The sequence below is a fragment of the Schistocerca nitens genome, chromosome 2, assembly GCF_023898315.1.
Source record: "Schistocerca nitens isolate TAMUIC-IGC-003100 chromosome 2, iqSchNite1.1, whole genome shotgun sequence".
NCBI classification, from domain to species: domain Eukaryota; kingdom Metazoa; phylum Arthropoda; class Insecta; order Orthoptera; family Acrididae; genus Schistocerca; species Schistocerca nitens.
In genome coordinates this window covers 213,931,755-213,949,779 of record NC_064615.1, presented here as the reverse complement: position 1 = coordinate 213,949,779, position 18,025 = coordinate 213,931,755, and the positions used below count along the sequence as shown (strand labels likewise).

The window sequence follows — 18,025 nt, the reverse complement described above, 5'->3', positions numbered from 1 at the left end:
ACACACAAACATGCATGCATGCATGCATATTTCCCTCTTCATTCTGATCATGTTCAGTAGTGTAAATAAAACATGGAAGCAAAAGTTTTTCGTGAAACCACATTAGAAAGATATTTGTGTTATAATGTGAGACTTATTATTGATAATCATTACAAAATTACAGTAATTAAAACTAGAAACACAATATTGGTTAAAACACTTAAGTTGGCAATCTTCGTAAAGAGAGAACAATAGGCATGAAATGACAGCTTGTTGCTAATGAGGAGGTCACTCGGCTCAGGGACATCCTGAGTGAGAAAGAGGGTGGAAATTGTTGTCTTGTTATGAAGCATCTTGAGGAGGAATGTTTATGTCTGACGTCAGGTCGTACCAACCAGAGGACTGGGCACTTAGTACGAATTAGAATATTTGATGTGGAAGTAAAAATAATTTGTGAAAGCCCATTATAGAGACAGCTGTCTTCAAAAGTGGTGTTTATTTGTGTAAATGACTGTAAATTAAATTAAAGCTGTTGCAGTACAACACAATTAGCAGAAGGAAGGCTGTTGCTGGATATCGCTAAGGCAGGGACTCAGCATACCTTCCCATCCTTCCAAAAACTGCAAACCTATAATACAGGCTGCTATTACCCAACAAACTAACAATGAAAATCTCGCTTACTGCACTAATTCTACATTACATGGTCAATAACTCTGCAGGTAGTCTGCATTTTCTGCTTTATTCAAAGGCTGACTTTGAGGAGGAATATGATGCACTTTTAGCCAAAATCTGTATGAAAATGAATGTTAAAGTTTGTGATGTCAAAGAAAACTTAAAATGCAGGAAATGTTGTAACACACAATCGTTAATGATAGGAAAGCATTGTATTGAGATGACAGTACTTCTGTTGGAACCGACAAAAATGAAAATCAAAAGTGGGTAAATGTAAAACGCAGAAACGTAAAAATGGGGTTTTACTTAATTCATAGTTGCAAATATGAATAACGACCAGCTGTAGAAAGGAATGAGGACAATGAAAACTTGTGCCAGACCAGGAATTGAACATGAATTTCCCACTTTATGTGAGCAGTTCACTTAACGGATCTGGCTATCCATGCACGACTCGCGGCCAGACCCAAACTTCCACATGTAACTGTTCCCATGACACAACCTATACTTGTAAACACATTATGCAGTTCCTGTACAGAGGTGTTGTTGTTGTGGTCTTCGGTCCTGAGACTGGATTGATGCAGCTCTCCATGCTACCCTATCCTCTGCAAGCTTCTTCATCTCCCAGATCCTACTGCAACCTACATCCTTCTGAATCTGCTTGGTGTATTCATCTCTTGGCCTCCCTCTACGATTTTTACCCTCCACGCTGCCCTCCAATGCTAAATTTGTGATCCCTTGATGCCTGAGAACATGTCCTACCAACCGATCCCTTCTTCTAGTCAAGTTGTGCCACAAATTTCTCTTCTCCCCATTTCTATTCAGTACTTCCTCATTAGTTATGTGATCTATCCATCTAATCTTCAGCATTCTTCTGTAGCACAACATTTTGAAAGCTTCTATTCTCTTCTTGTCCAAACTATTTATCGTCCATGTTTCACTTCCATACATGGCTACACAACATACAAATACTTTCAGAAACGACTTCCTGACACTTAAATCTATACTCGATGTTAACAAATTTCTCTTCTTCAGAAACGCTTTCCTTGCCATTGCCAGTCTACATTTTATATCTTCTCTACTTCGAACATCATCAGTTATTTTGCTCCCCAAATAGCAAAACTCCTTTACTACTTTAAGTGTCTCATTTCCTAATCTAATTCCCTCAGCATCACCCGATTTAATTCAACTACAGTCCATTATCCTCATTTTGCTTTTGTTGATTTCCATGTTATATCCTCCTTTCAAGACACTGTCCATTCCGTTCAACTGCTCTTCCAAGTCCTTTGCTGTCTCTGACAGAATTACAATGTCATCAGCGAACCTCAAAGTTTTTATTTCTTCTCCATGGATTTTAACTCCTACTCCGAATTTTTCTTTTGTTTCCTTTACTGCTTGCTCAATATACAGATTGAATAACATCAGGAAGAGGCTACAACCCTGTCTCACTCCCTTCCCAACCACTGCTTCCCTTTCATGCCCCTCAACTCTTATAACTACCATCTGGTTTCTGTAAAAATTGTAAATACCCTTTCGCTCCTTGTATTTTATCCCAGCTACCTTTAAAATTTGAAAGAGAGTATTCCAGTCAACATTGTCAAAAGCTTTCTCTAAGTCTACAAATGCTAGAAACGTAGGTTTGCCTTTCCTTAATCTTTCTTCTAAGATAAGTCGTAAGGTCAGTATTGCCTCACGTGTTCCAATATTTCTACGGAATCCAAACTGATCTTCCCCGAGGTCGGCTTCTACCAGTTTTTCCATTCGTCTGTAAAGAATTCGTGTTAATATTCTGCAGCTGTGAGTTATTAAACTAATAGTTCGGTAATTTTCACATCTGTCAACACCTGTTTTCTTTGGGATTGGAATTATTATATTCTTCTTGAAATTGGAGGGTATTTCGCCTGTCTCACACATCTTGCTCACCAGAAGGTAGATTTTTGTCAGGACTGGCTCTCCCAAGGCCGTCAGTAGTTCTAATGGAATGTTGTCTACTCCCGGGGCCTTGTTTCGACTAAGGTCTTTCATACTAAAATGTAGACTTTCACGGCCGGAAATATCATGTCCATTATAATTATCCGGGCTGTTATGCCGTGGTCGGTTGATGAATTTTGTCTCAATTCCCAACGTTTCGTCTCCGACTGCGGGAGACATCTTCAAGGGGGTCCGTAGGTCGATGGAAGGTCCAACACACCCACTGGCTCGCTGCTGGCTGCCGCTAAATTCCGTGTCCGCGCGCTCCCGCGCCGCGGTGTGACGTCACGTGTTTTGAAAACATCAGTGCAATTGGCCGCTGTCCGTCGCCGTCGATCGCCGTTGCCATGGACGGGTGGTACACATCTTCTTTAACACCGGCATCCATATACCGTTTAATTTCACGCCCTCCTCCTTTCGGTTGAAATTATTTGGGTGTTTAGCGATTTCGATTGCCTCCCTGTAGAGCCTTTCGTAGTATCCGCTTGTGGCCGCTAGTACTTGCGTCTCCTCGAAACGAATACTGTGGTTCCCTGGCTGGAAAGCATGCTCTGCAACAGCTGATCGTTCCGTTTCTCCTCTTCTACAATTTCCCTTGTGCTCTTCCAAACGTTTAGAAACAGTTCTTTTAGTGGTACCCACATAAACATCACCACAGCTGCATGGGACCCTATACACTCCAGCTTTTTCCAAAGGTTTGCGAGCGTCCTTGGCAGGCTTAAGGTATTCCTGTATCTTCCTGGTGGGCTTGTAAATTACGGTAATATTCCGCTTCGTCAAGATCCTCCCTATTCTTTCCGTTACATTTTTAACAAACGGCAGGAAAACCTTAGATTTTGCAGTAGCCTGTACGTCAGTATGATTTCTGCGTGGCTGCCTCAACGCACGTTTTATTTCGGCCCGGATAATTATAATGGACATGATATTTCCGGCCGTGAAAGTCTACATTTTAGTATCAGACGCCTCTACGGGGAGGAGATGTCAAGAGAAGTGCGACGCCTGGAAGGACTCCAGAAGAAGAGAGTGCAGCATTTGTGTTCCCTCACATTCCTGTCTCGTTGCAGAGCCGTAGGCATTATACCGAAGTTTCTGAAGATAAAGCGACTGTTCTATTCGGGAAAGGCACAACGCATTTTCAAACGGACTGAGGAGGCCTTACTACGAGAGCGCATTCAGCAGAGCCGACGGGACTTGGCAAGCACAAACTGTAAGTTAATGTATCTCCATATTACGATCAGTAATAAACTGTGCAGCAGTGACTGGGATAAAATTGATAGACTACTGCATGATACCATGGGGAAGCGTATGTTGACAACGTCTAGTAGACAGAAGAAGTAGTTTGATAATTTGCTACCTAATCACACTGTTCGGCATTTAGACATTTCCCGGACCGTTATCAATTTGTCCAAACGTTCGTTATCTGACGATGAGACATCTGTGCTTGCCAAGGGAGGAAATTTTGCTGTTAGTCCGCGTTTTGTGCCCACGGAAGAAATTATAGCCAGTGTAGAAGCAGGAATTCGCAGTGTGGATTCTGTAACAGCTGAAGAAATCCGTACAGAAACAGTGAGAATATTAGCCAATGCAAAACCGCCGAAAAGTAATATAACTGTGGGTGAGAGAAGAGCTTTAAAACTCCTGAATGACGACGATAGTGTTTTGGTTCTCCCAGCTGACAAAGGAAGCGCAACGGTGGTTATGGATGTGGCCGACTATCAGAGTAAAATTACTGATCTACTGGATCTGCAAGCATATAGGAAGCTGAATAAGGACCCCACTAACAACGTTCTCAGAACTGTGTCGCGGTTAATAAAAAAGTCCTCCATTCAAGAGAGTGTACAGAAAGGTCTCTGCAATTCGGTTTCGCTACCACCGAGGCTTTATGGATTGCCCAAAATTCATAAAGAAAATGTGCCATTAAGACCGATACTAAGTGCCATTGGTTCGCCCACCTACTCGTTAGCCAAGTTTTTGACTACGCTGTTGAAACCACAGGTGGGCCGATCGGACTCTTATATAAAGAATTCGACACATTTCATCAGCAGATTGGATGGCATAGTGGTCCAGCCGGAGGACATATTGGTCAGCTTCAATGTGGTATCGCTGTTTACCATGGTTCCACTTAATGATGCATTGGAACAGCTGGATCGAATTTTCCCTGCCGATATTTCAGAACTGTTTAAGTGTTGTTTGACGACCACATACTTCAAGTGGAATGAACAGTTTTATGAGCAAACGGATGGCGTGGCTATGGGAAGCCCCCTAAGTCCCGTAATTGCAAACTTCTTTATAGAGAAATTCGAAGAACAGGCCTCAGGTACTGCCAGCAAAAAACCAAAGGTATGGTTCCGATACGTGGATGACACGTTTGTGCTGTGAAGACGGACGGCGACGGACAGCGGCCAATTGCACTGACGTTTTCAAATCACGTGACGTCGCAGACACGGAATTTAGCGGTAGTCAGTTGCGAGCCAGTGGGTGTGTCGGACCTTCCATCGACCTACAGACCCCCTTGAAGATATCTCCCGCAGTCTGAGACGAAACGTTGGGAACTGAGACAAAATTCATCAACCGACCACGGCATAACAGCCCGGATAATTATAATGGACATAAGGTCTTTCAGTGTCCTGTCAAACTCATAACGCAGTATCGTATCTCCCATTTCATCTTCGTCTACATCCTCTTCGATTTCCATAACATTGTCCTCAAGTACATGACCCTTGTATAGCCCCTCTTTATATTCCTTCCACCTTTCTGCTTTCCCTTCTTTGCTTAGAACTGGGTTTCCATCTGAGTTCTTGATATTCATACAAGTGGTTCTCTTCTCTCCAAAGGTCTCTTTAATTTTCCTGTAGGCAGTATTTATCTTACCCCTAGTGAGATAAGCCTCTATATCCTTACTTTTGTCCTCTAGCCATCCCTGATTAGCCATTTTGCACTTCCTGTCGATCTCATTTTTGAGACGTTTGTATTCCATTTTGCATGCTTCATTTACTGCATTTTTATATTTTCTCCTTTCATCAATTAAATTCAACATTTCTTCTGTTATCCAAGGATTTCTACTAGCCCTCGTCTTTTTACCTACTTGATCCTCTGCTGCCTTCACTACTTCATCCCTTAGAGCTACCCATTCTTCTTCTACTGTATTTCTTTCCCCCATTCCTGTCAGTTGTTCCCTTATGCTCTCCCTGAAACTCTGTACAACCTCTGGTTTAAACAGTTTATCCAGGTCCCATCTCCTTAAATTCCCACCTTTTTGCAGTTTCTTCAGTTTTAATCTACAGTTCATAACCAATAGATTGTGGTCAGGGTCCACATCTGCCCCTGGAAATGTCTTACAATTTAAAACCTGGTTCCTAAATCTCTGTCTTACCATTATATAATCTATCTGATATCTTCTAGTATCTCCAGGATTCTTCCATGTATACAACCTTCTCTCATGATTCTTGAACCAAGTCATGATTAAGTTATGCTCAGTACAAAATTCTACCAGACGGCTTCCTCTTTCATTTCTTACCCCCAATCCGTATTCACTTACTATGTTTCCTTCTCTTCCCTTTTCCTACTCTCGAATTCCAGTCACCCATGACTATTAAATTTTCGTCTCCCTTCACTACCTGAATAATTTCTTTTATCTCATCATACATTTCATCAATTTCTTCGTCATCTGCAGAGCTAGTTGGCATATAAACTTGTACTACTGTAGTAGGCGTGGGCTTCGTGTCTATCTTGGCCACAATAACGTGTTCACTATGCTGTTTGTAGTAGCTTACCCACACTCCTATTTTTTTATTCATTATTAAACCTACTCCTGCATTACCCCTATTTGATTTTGTATTTATAACCCTGTATTCACCTGACCAAAAGTCTTGTTCCTCCTGCCACCGAACTTCACTAATTCCCCCTATATCTACCTTTGACCTATCCATTTCCCTTTTTAAATTTTCTAACCTACCTGCCCGATTAAGGGATCTGACATTCCACGCTCTGATCCGTAGAACGCCAGTTTTCTTTCTCCTGATAACGACGTCCTCCTGAGTAGTCTCCGCCCGGAGATCCGAATGGGGGACTATTTTACCTCCAGAATATTTTACCCAAGAGGACGCCATCATCATTTAACCATACAGTAAAGCTGGACAGAGGAGAAAATTTTAATTTAAAGTCACTGGCTAGTACTGGCTGATGAATACAGTGTTGCAGTGCCATGTTGTTAACAAGGACAATTCAATGCTCCACTGGACATGCGTGCAAGTCCTAGAAAACAGGCACTGCGGCAACTAGAAATATGTGAAATGTATTTGCAGTTATGAATGCAAACAACCATCAGCTGTATAGGGGAATGATGACAATGAAAATTTTTGCCAGACCAGGACTCAAACCCAGATTTCCTGCTTTACATGAGGAGTCGCCTTAACTGCTTTGGGTATCCATGTACAATTTATGGCTAGACCCAAACTTCCATATGTCACTGTTCCTGCATCACAACTTGTACTCGTACACACATTATGTAATTCTCGTACAGGGGAGGACATTTTGATTCGAAGTCGCTGCCTGGTATTGGCAGATAATTATGATATTGCAGTGCCAGTGTTGTTAAGAAGAACAATGCATTGTTCCTTTGGACACGCATGCACTAAGAAGAATGATACTATTTTCCTTCGAACATGTATACATGTCCAAAGGAACACTGCACCGTTCTTCTTAACAACACAAGCACTGCAATATCATATTTATCTGCTGATACCTGGCAGCGTCTGTCAATTAAAACGCCCTCCGTGAGGGTATTACGTAATGTGCGTATGAGTACACAGGTTGTGATGCAGGAATGACAACATATGGAAGTTTGAGTCTGGCCGTGAAAAAGTTGGTAATCCGGGTTTGAGTCCCGATGTGGCAAAAATTTTTGCTGTCATCTTTCCCTTATACAGATGATGGTCATTCACATTTGCAACTGCAAATACATTTCATGTATTTCATAATGGCTGTAGTCGCTGCAGTGCCTGTTCCTTCAGATGTACATGTGTGTTCGAATGAACACTGCATCATTCTTGTTAACAACACAGACACTGCATTTACAGAATTTGTAGATTTTTAAAAAAGCAATGATAATGCTGACTAGAATATACTCTTCAAAATTCTAAATCTATTGGGGATAAATATAGGGATTTAAAGGTTATTTATAAATTGTACAGAAAATAGACTGCTGTCAGAGAGTCAAAGAACACAAAAGGCAAGCAGCAGATGAGAAGGGACTGAGAGGGGTTGTTGCTTGTCTCTCATGTTATTCATTCTTCACACCGAGCAATCAGTAAAGGAAACCAAAGAGAAGTTTGGAAATGGAGGTTGAGGAGGAGAAATATAGAATTGAGGTTTCCTGATAACATAGTAATAGAACTCATTGTGAGGCATCAAGGAATTGTCAGTTTGGCAATGGAAGGGAAAAATTATAGAGGGAGACCTAGGCATGAATACAGTAATCAGGACCTCATGGATGGAGGCTGCAGTACTTATGTAGAGATGAAGAAGATAGTTGATTGTGGAAAGCTAAATCAAATCTGTCTTTGAGCTGAAGACCAAAACAACAACAATATTTGTCATTTACTTTGAATATAAAATTCGAGATGAAATACAAGCACAAAAATTGAATGAAGTTGTCTGATTAGCAATTAATGTCATGTTCCTTTTTTGATAACCAATGATAATTTATGTGGATCTCGTTAGAGAGAGAGAGAGAGAGAGAGAGAGAGAGAGAGAGAGAGAGAGAGAGAGAGAGTGTGTGTGTGTGTTTTTTTTTTCTAATGACAGCTGTCAGTTGCGTAAATGATGAGACATTTCCATTATACTTTATATCACTATGCATGTCTCAGTCCTCTATCTACTTCTAGATGTAGTCTTTACTTGAAATAGCTGTCTGTTTTTCATCGTAAACTGCCCTTTGACAGACATTTTCCTTGTCTTAAAGTCAGGTTGACAAAAATGAGTATTCCTGTTTTAAAACATTGCATGTAATTAGCCTTCATTCTTGTAATTGAAAGTATAATCTGTGCACATAGAAGTATGTGGAAGGTATACAGAATATGAAACTTCCCAACACATTAAAACAATGCTAGACTGAGAAGAATGACCCTTACCAATTTAAGTTCAAGTCTGACACACGGTTTTAATCAGTTAGGAAGTTTTCACAATAGTGCACACTCCACTGTTGAATGAAAGTGTCATTCAGAAATGTTGTTTGGTTTATTGATTTGGGGGAGGTCATCCGTCCCATCGGATTAGGGAAGGATGGGGAAGGAAGTCGGCCATGCACTTTCAAAGAAACCATCCTGGCATTTGCTTGAAGCAATTTAGGGAAATCACAGAAAACCTAAATCAGGATGGTCGGATGTGGGTTTGAACCGTCATTCTCCCGGATGCGAGTCCAGTGTGCTAACCACTGCGCCACCTTACTTGGTATTCAGAAATGGATATTCTTATCCATTATGGCAACTCAGAGATGCTATATTTCCTTAAGATAATAAGACACTGTCCATTTATCAATAAATGAGAGCTACATTAATTTAAATCAACTTATTCAAATAGTACAGTCAAACTCATTAGCAGAAATGGGAACAAACAAAATCTCAAACAAATATGACATTTTGCACTATAGCTTGACAAAAAGAGTACATTTTAATATGATAATGGACAATCTTGAGTGAAATACAAACAACGGCATGAGCAAAGAAAATCACTTGCTATGCAGAGGAAGTGTTGAGCAGTTGATAAATATACAAATAAGAAACTGGACACTGTAACTCAGCTATTGATATTGCACCCTTCTTCAGTAAGAAACATACCACATCATTTTTTTGTACACACCAACAACTACATACTGATACACGGCTACTCCACAACTGAAAAGAGATGTTCAAATAAATCCACAGTAAAGCCACAAGCAAACACTAAGTAGTTATCACATGGGACATGGCCTTCAGTGAGCACCTTATTGATGTGGTTTCCAACATTGTTTTGAATGGTTGGAAGTGTTCAGCTGCACCTATTCTGGAACTAGTCAATCACTAGAACAGGTACAAGATATAAGCAAACATGATTTTGGCAGAAAGTTAAAGACCACTGGAGATTTGGAGGGATTCACTATCATAAAATTATTTTTGAGTACTCAGTGGCATATGATTCCTTAATATTATGTTACTGGTATACTAGTAAAATGTTTACACTAGCATAGATAGATTAGTGTGCATGACGATCCAGTTCAACCAAGGAATCAGTGTCATGTGGTTTGTTGTTCCTTGTGCACTGGTCAGTCTTCTTACAACAGCAAAGCAAGTCACACATGCTAACAAAGGTCTTGTATCAGTACATCAAAACATGATGACACAAGCTGCCTTTAACACTTGTAACAGATGGAAGTGCATGCACCAGTCTGATATTTGCAAACTCTGCTTCAAAACATCCATAAATTACACAGGCAAAATAGAGCTGAGTAGTCTTTTGCATTTACAACTTCTCTAATTTATATCAGATGTACCAAATGACAAATTAAAGAAAGAGTACAAGTTATATGAATACAAAAGACAAATACACTTACAACAAACAACAGAAAAAAGGCGAGTATGTATGTACAAAACAGAACAGATTAGTCAGACTAGTTTAGTCCACACCTGCATTAGGAGTTGCTGAATGGGGTCTATGAGGCTGCACTACTTGAGGCAGTTTGGGCATGACTATGTGTTGTGTTGTATGGACATTGCCATAATTGCACAAATTAAATGGTGTTGGTTATCTCCATTTTTGGGGATTTGTTTTGGATCCTGTTCCTGTCTGCAGGAAGGCAATAAACAAGGTATATATGTCTCTGCACACGTTAATGGGGGTGCTGAAGTGTGAAAGTAAGAATACAAAGAACACTTGGCAGACACCAACTGGAGAACACGACAGGAATATGGGATCCCCTGCAAAGACACCTGTCTAAGGAGACAGAACAAGTACCAATGGAAGGCAGCCAAACAGTTAATGGGATAGTACAGAAGAACAAGTAATATCACAGAAATGATAAGGAAACTGCAATGGAACAGCCTTTCACAAAAAAGGGAGACTCGGACACACATATAAGCATTAGCACCCATAGTAATATATAGGACATAGGTTGATCACGGATAGGGTACACAATGTTTCTAATCCCAGTTGTCCTTTAGCATAAATGCAGACATTATCCACACACTGCAGTATGATGGTGGCTGAAATAACATTTATAAGTCTCTCGTGTAAGTTATAAACAATAATGGGGGTTTTATGATGCAATGAACGTATTCCAAAACTGAAAGTTTCTGGAAGACCTAATGACATCAGTTTTTGTTGTAAGGTTGGTACCAGTACATGATCACAGGCCCCAGTGATATCTGATAACAATGCTGCCACTTTGTTTCCTTTTTTCCAGTCTCTAGTTATATCTGCATATAATAATGTTAAACTATCTGAAGTAACATTTCCTCTACAAAACCCAAATTGTGTTTGGACTAACAGTCTATTTGATACCATCCACCAAAAGTCTATTTGATACTATCCACCAGTTTAATCACAGTATGACTGTTCTTACTGGAGTATTTCTGATACACAGGGACAAAGCAGTTGATTGTTATTTGACAATGGAAAATCCATGATGGAATAATGACAAAATTATGGAGAGGATAGCTTGCTATTCACCATATAGCTGAAATGCTGAGTCGCAGATAGGTGAACAAAAATACAGTCAAACAAGTAATCTTTCAGCCAAAAAGGCTGTAATCAGAATTAAACAACATACACACATACACTCACACAAACACAACTCGTACACACAAGACCACAGTCTTTGGTTGCCAAGGCCAGACTCTGGCCTCGGATGTCAAAGACTGTGGTCATGTGTGTATGAGTTGTGTTTGTGGTATGTCGTCTAATTCCAATGAAGGCCTTTTTAGCCAAAAGCATACTTGTTTGACAATCTTTTTGTTGTGCCTATCAGCGACTCAACATCTCTGCTATATGGTGAATAGCAACCGAGCTATCCTTTTCATAATATTGGGATTATTATTTGAATACTTTCCAAGTTTCATGACTGGTAGTATTATTTGTAAATTCTATCTTTGATAGCTTTTTTTTATTAAAAAAAAAGGATGGATTTCATTAGAAGAGTTGAGTACTGGTCATATAATTTTGGAACTGTTTCTTATTATTGTATGTCGATTTCAATTAGAGTGATCTTCTTCAGTAGTTAAATAAAATAAAAACACATAAAGTCAAACATAAATGAGCGATGCAAAAACATATGTCCCAATTTCCAACAGAGAACATTGAGCTTCACAAGGTAACATTCATACCAAGACTAAGTCCAGTGGACTCATATAATCATACACCAAATATAACATCAAACATAGGTGTTTACAGTGAAGAACGTGCCAACTAGCAGGTAATATTCAAACTGAGCCAGCTGCTTACAAAAACCTATTACAGAAGGCAGGCCTATTAGGAATAAGGGGCATAGCAAATATGTGCTTAGAATCATACCTCAAAGATAAAAGCAGAAAGTAGTAGTAGATAGTACTGATGACATCCATAGTGGGCTGGTTTCTTCTAATTGGAGAGCCATTAAATGTGGAGTGCTCCAAGGATTCAGTCTTGGTGCTTTACTGCTCCTCACATTTATGTGACCTGGCTTTGTGTACAAAACTACAGTACTTTTTTTTACCAATTTTGCTGATGACACCAACAGTATGATTGAGGGTCATAATGTGAAGATCTTCATGGATCTGTTACGAATAATCTTATTGATTTAATGAAATTGTTTAGCATCAATGGACCCTTGTTGAACTTCGATAAGACTAACTATATTCAGTTCACTGAAACTGCAAAAACTAAGGACGAGTTAACTGTGAAGTGTGGCACAGAAACAACAGAAAGAGTTGAAACAACCATTTTTTTGGTACTGTAATTGACTACAGAGTAAACTGGTCTCATCATATAATAAATCTTCAGAAGAGACTCAGCTCATCGCTGTTTGCCCTGCAAGTTCTCTCCAAAAGCGAAAATATACACACAGTGAAAGCAGCATAATACGGATATTTCCATTCTCTTATAACATATGATATTATATTTTGAGAAAACCAAACACTAGCGAAGAAAATACTCTTGGCCCAAAAACGTGCTGTAAGAATAATGAGCTTCATAGTCTCTAGATGTAGTTGTAGAACCCTTTTCTGGAAACAAGAAAATTTTTACTGTTAGTTCCCAGTACATATTTCCTCTTATGTGTCTCATCAGCAAAAATACAGAGTTTTGTAAAAAAAAAAAAATAGTGAATACCATGGATACATTACTAGGAGAAAAGTACAATTTCCACAATGATTGTAAAAACCTGACTATGGTGCAAAAGGGTGTGCGGTTATCAGGTGCAAAAGTTCTTAATGTTGTCCCTCCAGATATTAAAAGTGAATTTGGTAAACATTCCTCTTTTAGGGAACATCAGAAGCAATTTCTATTGGAAAGGTCATTCTACAGTTTTGTAGAGTTTTCTTAGCCACAATGAAAAAACCTAATAGATCTGTGGACCAGAAATTGTGAGTGCGATATACCATAGTGAAAGTTTGAGCCATGATGTAGATACCATACTCATGAAAAAATCAAACAATGGAAAATCAAGGATGGAATGTCAAAATATTATGAAAAGGAAATTTGCTGCTCACCATATATGGAGATGCTGAGTCACAGATAGGCACAACAAAAGACTGTCACAGATAAGCTTTCAGCCAACAAGGCCTTTGTCAAAAATAGATGTCTACTTTCAACAAAGTCCTCATTGGCCGAAAGCTATATGTGGCAGTCTTTTGTTGTGCCTATCTGTGACTCAGCAACTCCACTATACGGTGAGCAGTAACTTTCCTTTTCATTATATTGTTACCATACTCCTGTAATGTTCATAGTTATTTTCACTGGTTTTGTATTTGTTTTTCACTCTATGTGTCTAATGTTTGCTGTAATCTGTCATTCTTACCAGATACGTATAATGCAAACAAGGAGTATTACTTCTGTGTGATTGACTGGTTTTATACAACCTAACTACAGATTGTTTACTGACACATTCCATATCCTTGTGTGTTTATCACAGGTGGATTGGCAGAGTAAGAAATAAATAAATAAACAGCTAAGTTCTGTGTTTGTGGTGGATGCCATCAACAACCTCTTTATTGAATAGATTTATGATACAGAGCTTTTATTTGTACATTAGAATACAGTGGGTTGGACAGAGATTTATATTAAATAAAATACAGAATTGTAGCATTAAATATACATTGCCATAAAAACGCAGTGCAAGATAATATGAATGCTACTAGTGCTAACTAGGTTGTTGGATGGATTTACAAACAATTTCGAATTGCTTGTGTACCAAAAGAATAGACTTATCTATATATATATTTGTTAATGAAACCATGTTATCTTTAGGAAAACTGTAGTAGACATTTAAAATACACTTATTTCTCATTAAAAACTCTTGTCCTCCTGGTACTGAAAGCTAAAACAAGATCACAGAACTATGCCCTGTGGTGTATCAAATCCAAATACATCTATTTCAATATAAACTGAATGGAAAAATATTCTTATATTAAGAGCAACTATCATGGCACTATATAAGCACACAGTGAAAGGTGTGTTGATGTCATCCTGGGAGACTGATGGATGTCTCATTTTTCAACTTGGAGAGACAGTCAACCCACGAAGAACCCTCAAAAATGGCTGCTCTTCATCCTCATGACTAACTGAGTAGGAAACTGTGAAGTGATTTTTGACTGCAGAATTTCTCTATCTCTTCAAGGTCATTGAGATATCAGCCCTTAGCCTCTCTATGCAAGCTGATTAAGCTGTGACGTTAAATCCGGAGGAGTGTGGCTTGTGGCAATCAAAAATTGCCTGTTAGTGTCCTGCTCGATGAGCAGATGATGATAAAAACAACCTATTTTTGAGAGTTCTTCATGTGCTAGGTGTCTCCCCAAGTTGAAAAATGTTATCATAACTTTGGGTGAGCACTTATATAGTGCAATGACAGTTGCTCACAATATGAGAACATTTATCATACGGCTTTGTGTGTTTTATTTCATTTTAGTACTGAAGATGATCACTCTGTTACTGAAATCGATAAGCAATAATAAAAAAAACATTTCAATTTTCCTCTTTCGCCTCAATGGCAATCTTCATCTTGCTACTGCCTTTGAGAATCAACATTCTAACAGAATATTACATGACTTCTATCTGTGACCACTATTTTATGTCTTTATTTTATGTCTTGGGATAGAGCTGTGTGCATCATCATTAACTACAATGAGAGCTTTATTATAGCATTCTTGACCAGAAAGTTTCAGATCAGTACCTTTTACTCTATCTAACAAAGTATTCCTGAATTTCTTCTTTTATGTTTCAGCTGTTGTTTCTGTAATATTCATGGAGTAAAGTCATCTCTCTTTTTTTTTTTCCTACGATTATAGCATAATGGTTTGATTCTAACGAATAGGGTTTTACTCCCCATTCTGCCACACTTTTAAAACTGCTGAAGTGATTGTGAGATCTAATGTATTTGGTCTTTTGTCTACAGTTGGAATTACCACTGGTGATCCATCATAAATTACAACTATACTATAATTGTCATAACCATTAACAAACTAGCTGCAGTAATATTCCCATACAGTAAGGTGGGCACTGAAGTCACATATACATATGTAGTTTGCAAATAATGTAATCTGCAAATATTGAATCTGGTCTCAGCTGCGAGGGACTGATCATGTTTGTGTGAGTTGCGTTTGCGTAAATGGGTGTACATATGTTGTCTATTTTTGACAAAGGCTTTGTTGGCCAAAAGCTTCCTTTCCAACAGTCTTATTGTTGTGCCTATTTGTGACTCCGCATCTCCACTACATGATGGGCAGCAACTATCCTTTTTATAATATTGTTACACTCCATCCAGGATTTTCCATTGTTCGCAAATAATGTACAGTAGCTGTAATTTATTGATTAGATTTCTTCACTGTTTTTAGTATATTCTTAAGTTTGGCCATTTTATGTACAAATAATATAATGAGGGGATTTATTGGGAGTTTCTGCATACTGCCACAGTTAACAGTTGTCTTAAAACAGTATTCAAATGTGGTCTCTGATGTGGAAAAGCATTTCTTAGAAAGAATGTTGCTCCTCCTCCTTCACCATGTGTTCGTCATCTCTAATGACATTGAAATTTTTAAAATTAACTTTGAACTTTGGCCTGAAACATGTTTCCATAACCACACCTATTACTATTTAATCATCTGTTACGTCTTGTGGAAAACACTGACTATTTGAGTTCAGGCACCCCTCTGTAATATTTTAAGAGTCATTTTTATGTTGGGAAAAATGAATATCTTATTTTGGTGGTGGATCTTGGAACTATGTGAGCCTATCATCAAAATGTAGCAAATTTTAATTTGAACCTCAAACAGTTGTCAAGTCAATATCATCACCTCTCTTTGCCCGTTCCAGGATCATTATGATTGAAGATATGCCGCTGTAGAACTGTTGTGCATCTAATTAGTTATCAGTTGGTCTGTAAGGATCAGTTCCTCTATAGGAGACCGGCAGTTCTCAACAATCTGAAGTCAACTGGAACATTGCAGATTAGCCTTTGGTTCTGCGCACACTTGGCTATTGTTTTGATGCTATAACTTTGTTCATAATCAAACATGTATTACTTTTATTGGTGATATTATTTCAGCTAACAGTTTATCTTCATAAATCTCTGTCTGTACACCTCAGATTCCACCTCATTTGGATTTTTGATGGTGTGGAATGTAAGCTTTTAAAATTTTCTCAATGTTTACTTTTGACTGGATGATAGAAGTGGCAGCTCCTGCATCATTTACTTCTGTTTTATAACCAACTGCCAGCACAACAATTTTTACTCTCTAAATATCCACGAATGGTGGTGAATCCTGGGTTCCATAAAGATCCAAGAGATTTATTTACTTATTTATTTTTACTTTTTAGCCTTATCTGTTTTCACTGATTTGATATCAGAATGCACCGAGACTGAAATGAGAATTTCTTTGATATTGTGGAGGGCTCAATTTCCAGGGTGTATACGGGGACAAGGAAAAAAAAAATTCCCGGATATCCCGTTTAAAAAATACGCTTTTTCCCAGGCGAAAATACACTTTTTCTCTGCTAAGTGACAGTAGGTTTTCCGTAGATTTTCCCTCGGAACAGTAAAACTTGTCAATCTTTTGAATCGTTTACGTTTTATACAATCGCGTAGAACTTCCCGGAAAAAAAAAAAAAGTCGGGGAAGAGAAGTTTTGGAGAGACCTTTTCATTTGCAGCAACATATACGCTGCATATTTTCGTATTACGAAAGTATAAATTCGAATTGCACCAAACACAGCGCTTTAGTTTCCGGAGCGTTGAAACCGAGGTTGCGATGTCCTTTTGTAAGCCAGTCATTTCTTAAGTCACGAGATCTCGGCACCCGATCACAGCAGCTATTGAGAGCATAGGACACGTGTTAAAGTCAGCCAATAGCAAGCTCACTGGTTACGTAACGCTTTACATTAATGTACACAGTACCGTATATCTACAAGAAAAGCTAAGCTTTCACATATAATATTGGTCGCTAAGATTAACACGTTACAACAGATGCTAAGCTTTCACATGTAATACTGATCTTTTTTTTGCGTGTGTTATACTTGTAAAGTATACATCACATAAATGTGCAAGAAAATGTAAAATTATGACATAAATGTCTTGGCTCGAAATTTTTGCAAATGGCTGGTCCTCAAACTGTTCAGTTTCGAAAGCTCTGTGATTTAGAAATCCATCCCACTTTCTCACACGTAACGTAATTCATCTTACGTGAAAAGAAATTGAGTTTGAAAGTAACGCTTTTCTAACCACCGTTCGCAATACTATTCGGAGACTGTTAGAAATAGGTTCGATTTACCAGAGCGCCAAAAAACAGGCATTATTGTGCATGTGCAACTGCAGTGGTGTAGGAATCCCGCATGTTCGTGTATAAAGCACTAAGAGAGCTTACATTACACCATAAAAGAAACAGGGCATTAGAGTATACTCCAAAGAGCATTGGAACTTCGTAAACCATACTAAAATGCACAATTCGGCTTGAAGTGCAAATTGGCTTTTCCAGAATCACAATGAAGTAGGTTCCATCTGATATTAAGCTTTTCAGTGTGGTTTTTAGGATGTAAATTTTCTTGTAGTACCAGTACTCTACGATCTCGTTTTTGGTCTTTTATTATGGCATAATGCCATACATGGCAGAAGATGATTACGTGCACTTGAAATTCAGCTAACAGTTGGAAGTATCCAATACTGTAGAATGAAACACTTCGTTTCAAAT

General features: G+C 38.7%; 1 protein-coding gene across 1 annotated transcript in view; it reads right to left on the bottom strand.

The window, feature by feature from the left end:
* The window catches only part of LOC126234331 (uncharacterized), a 198,931-nt gene that overhangs the window by 20,115 nt on the left and 160,791 nt on the right, over positions 1-18,025 (bottom strand). The window lies entirely within an intron of this gene.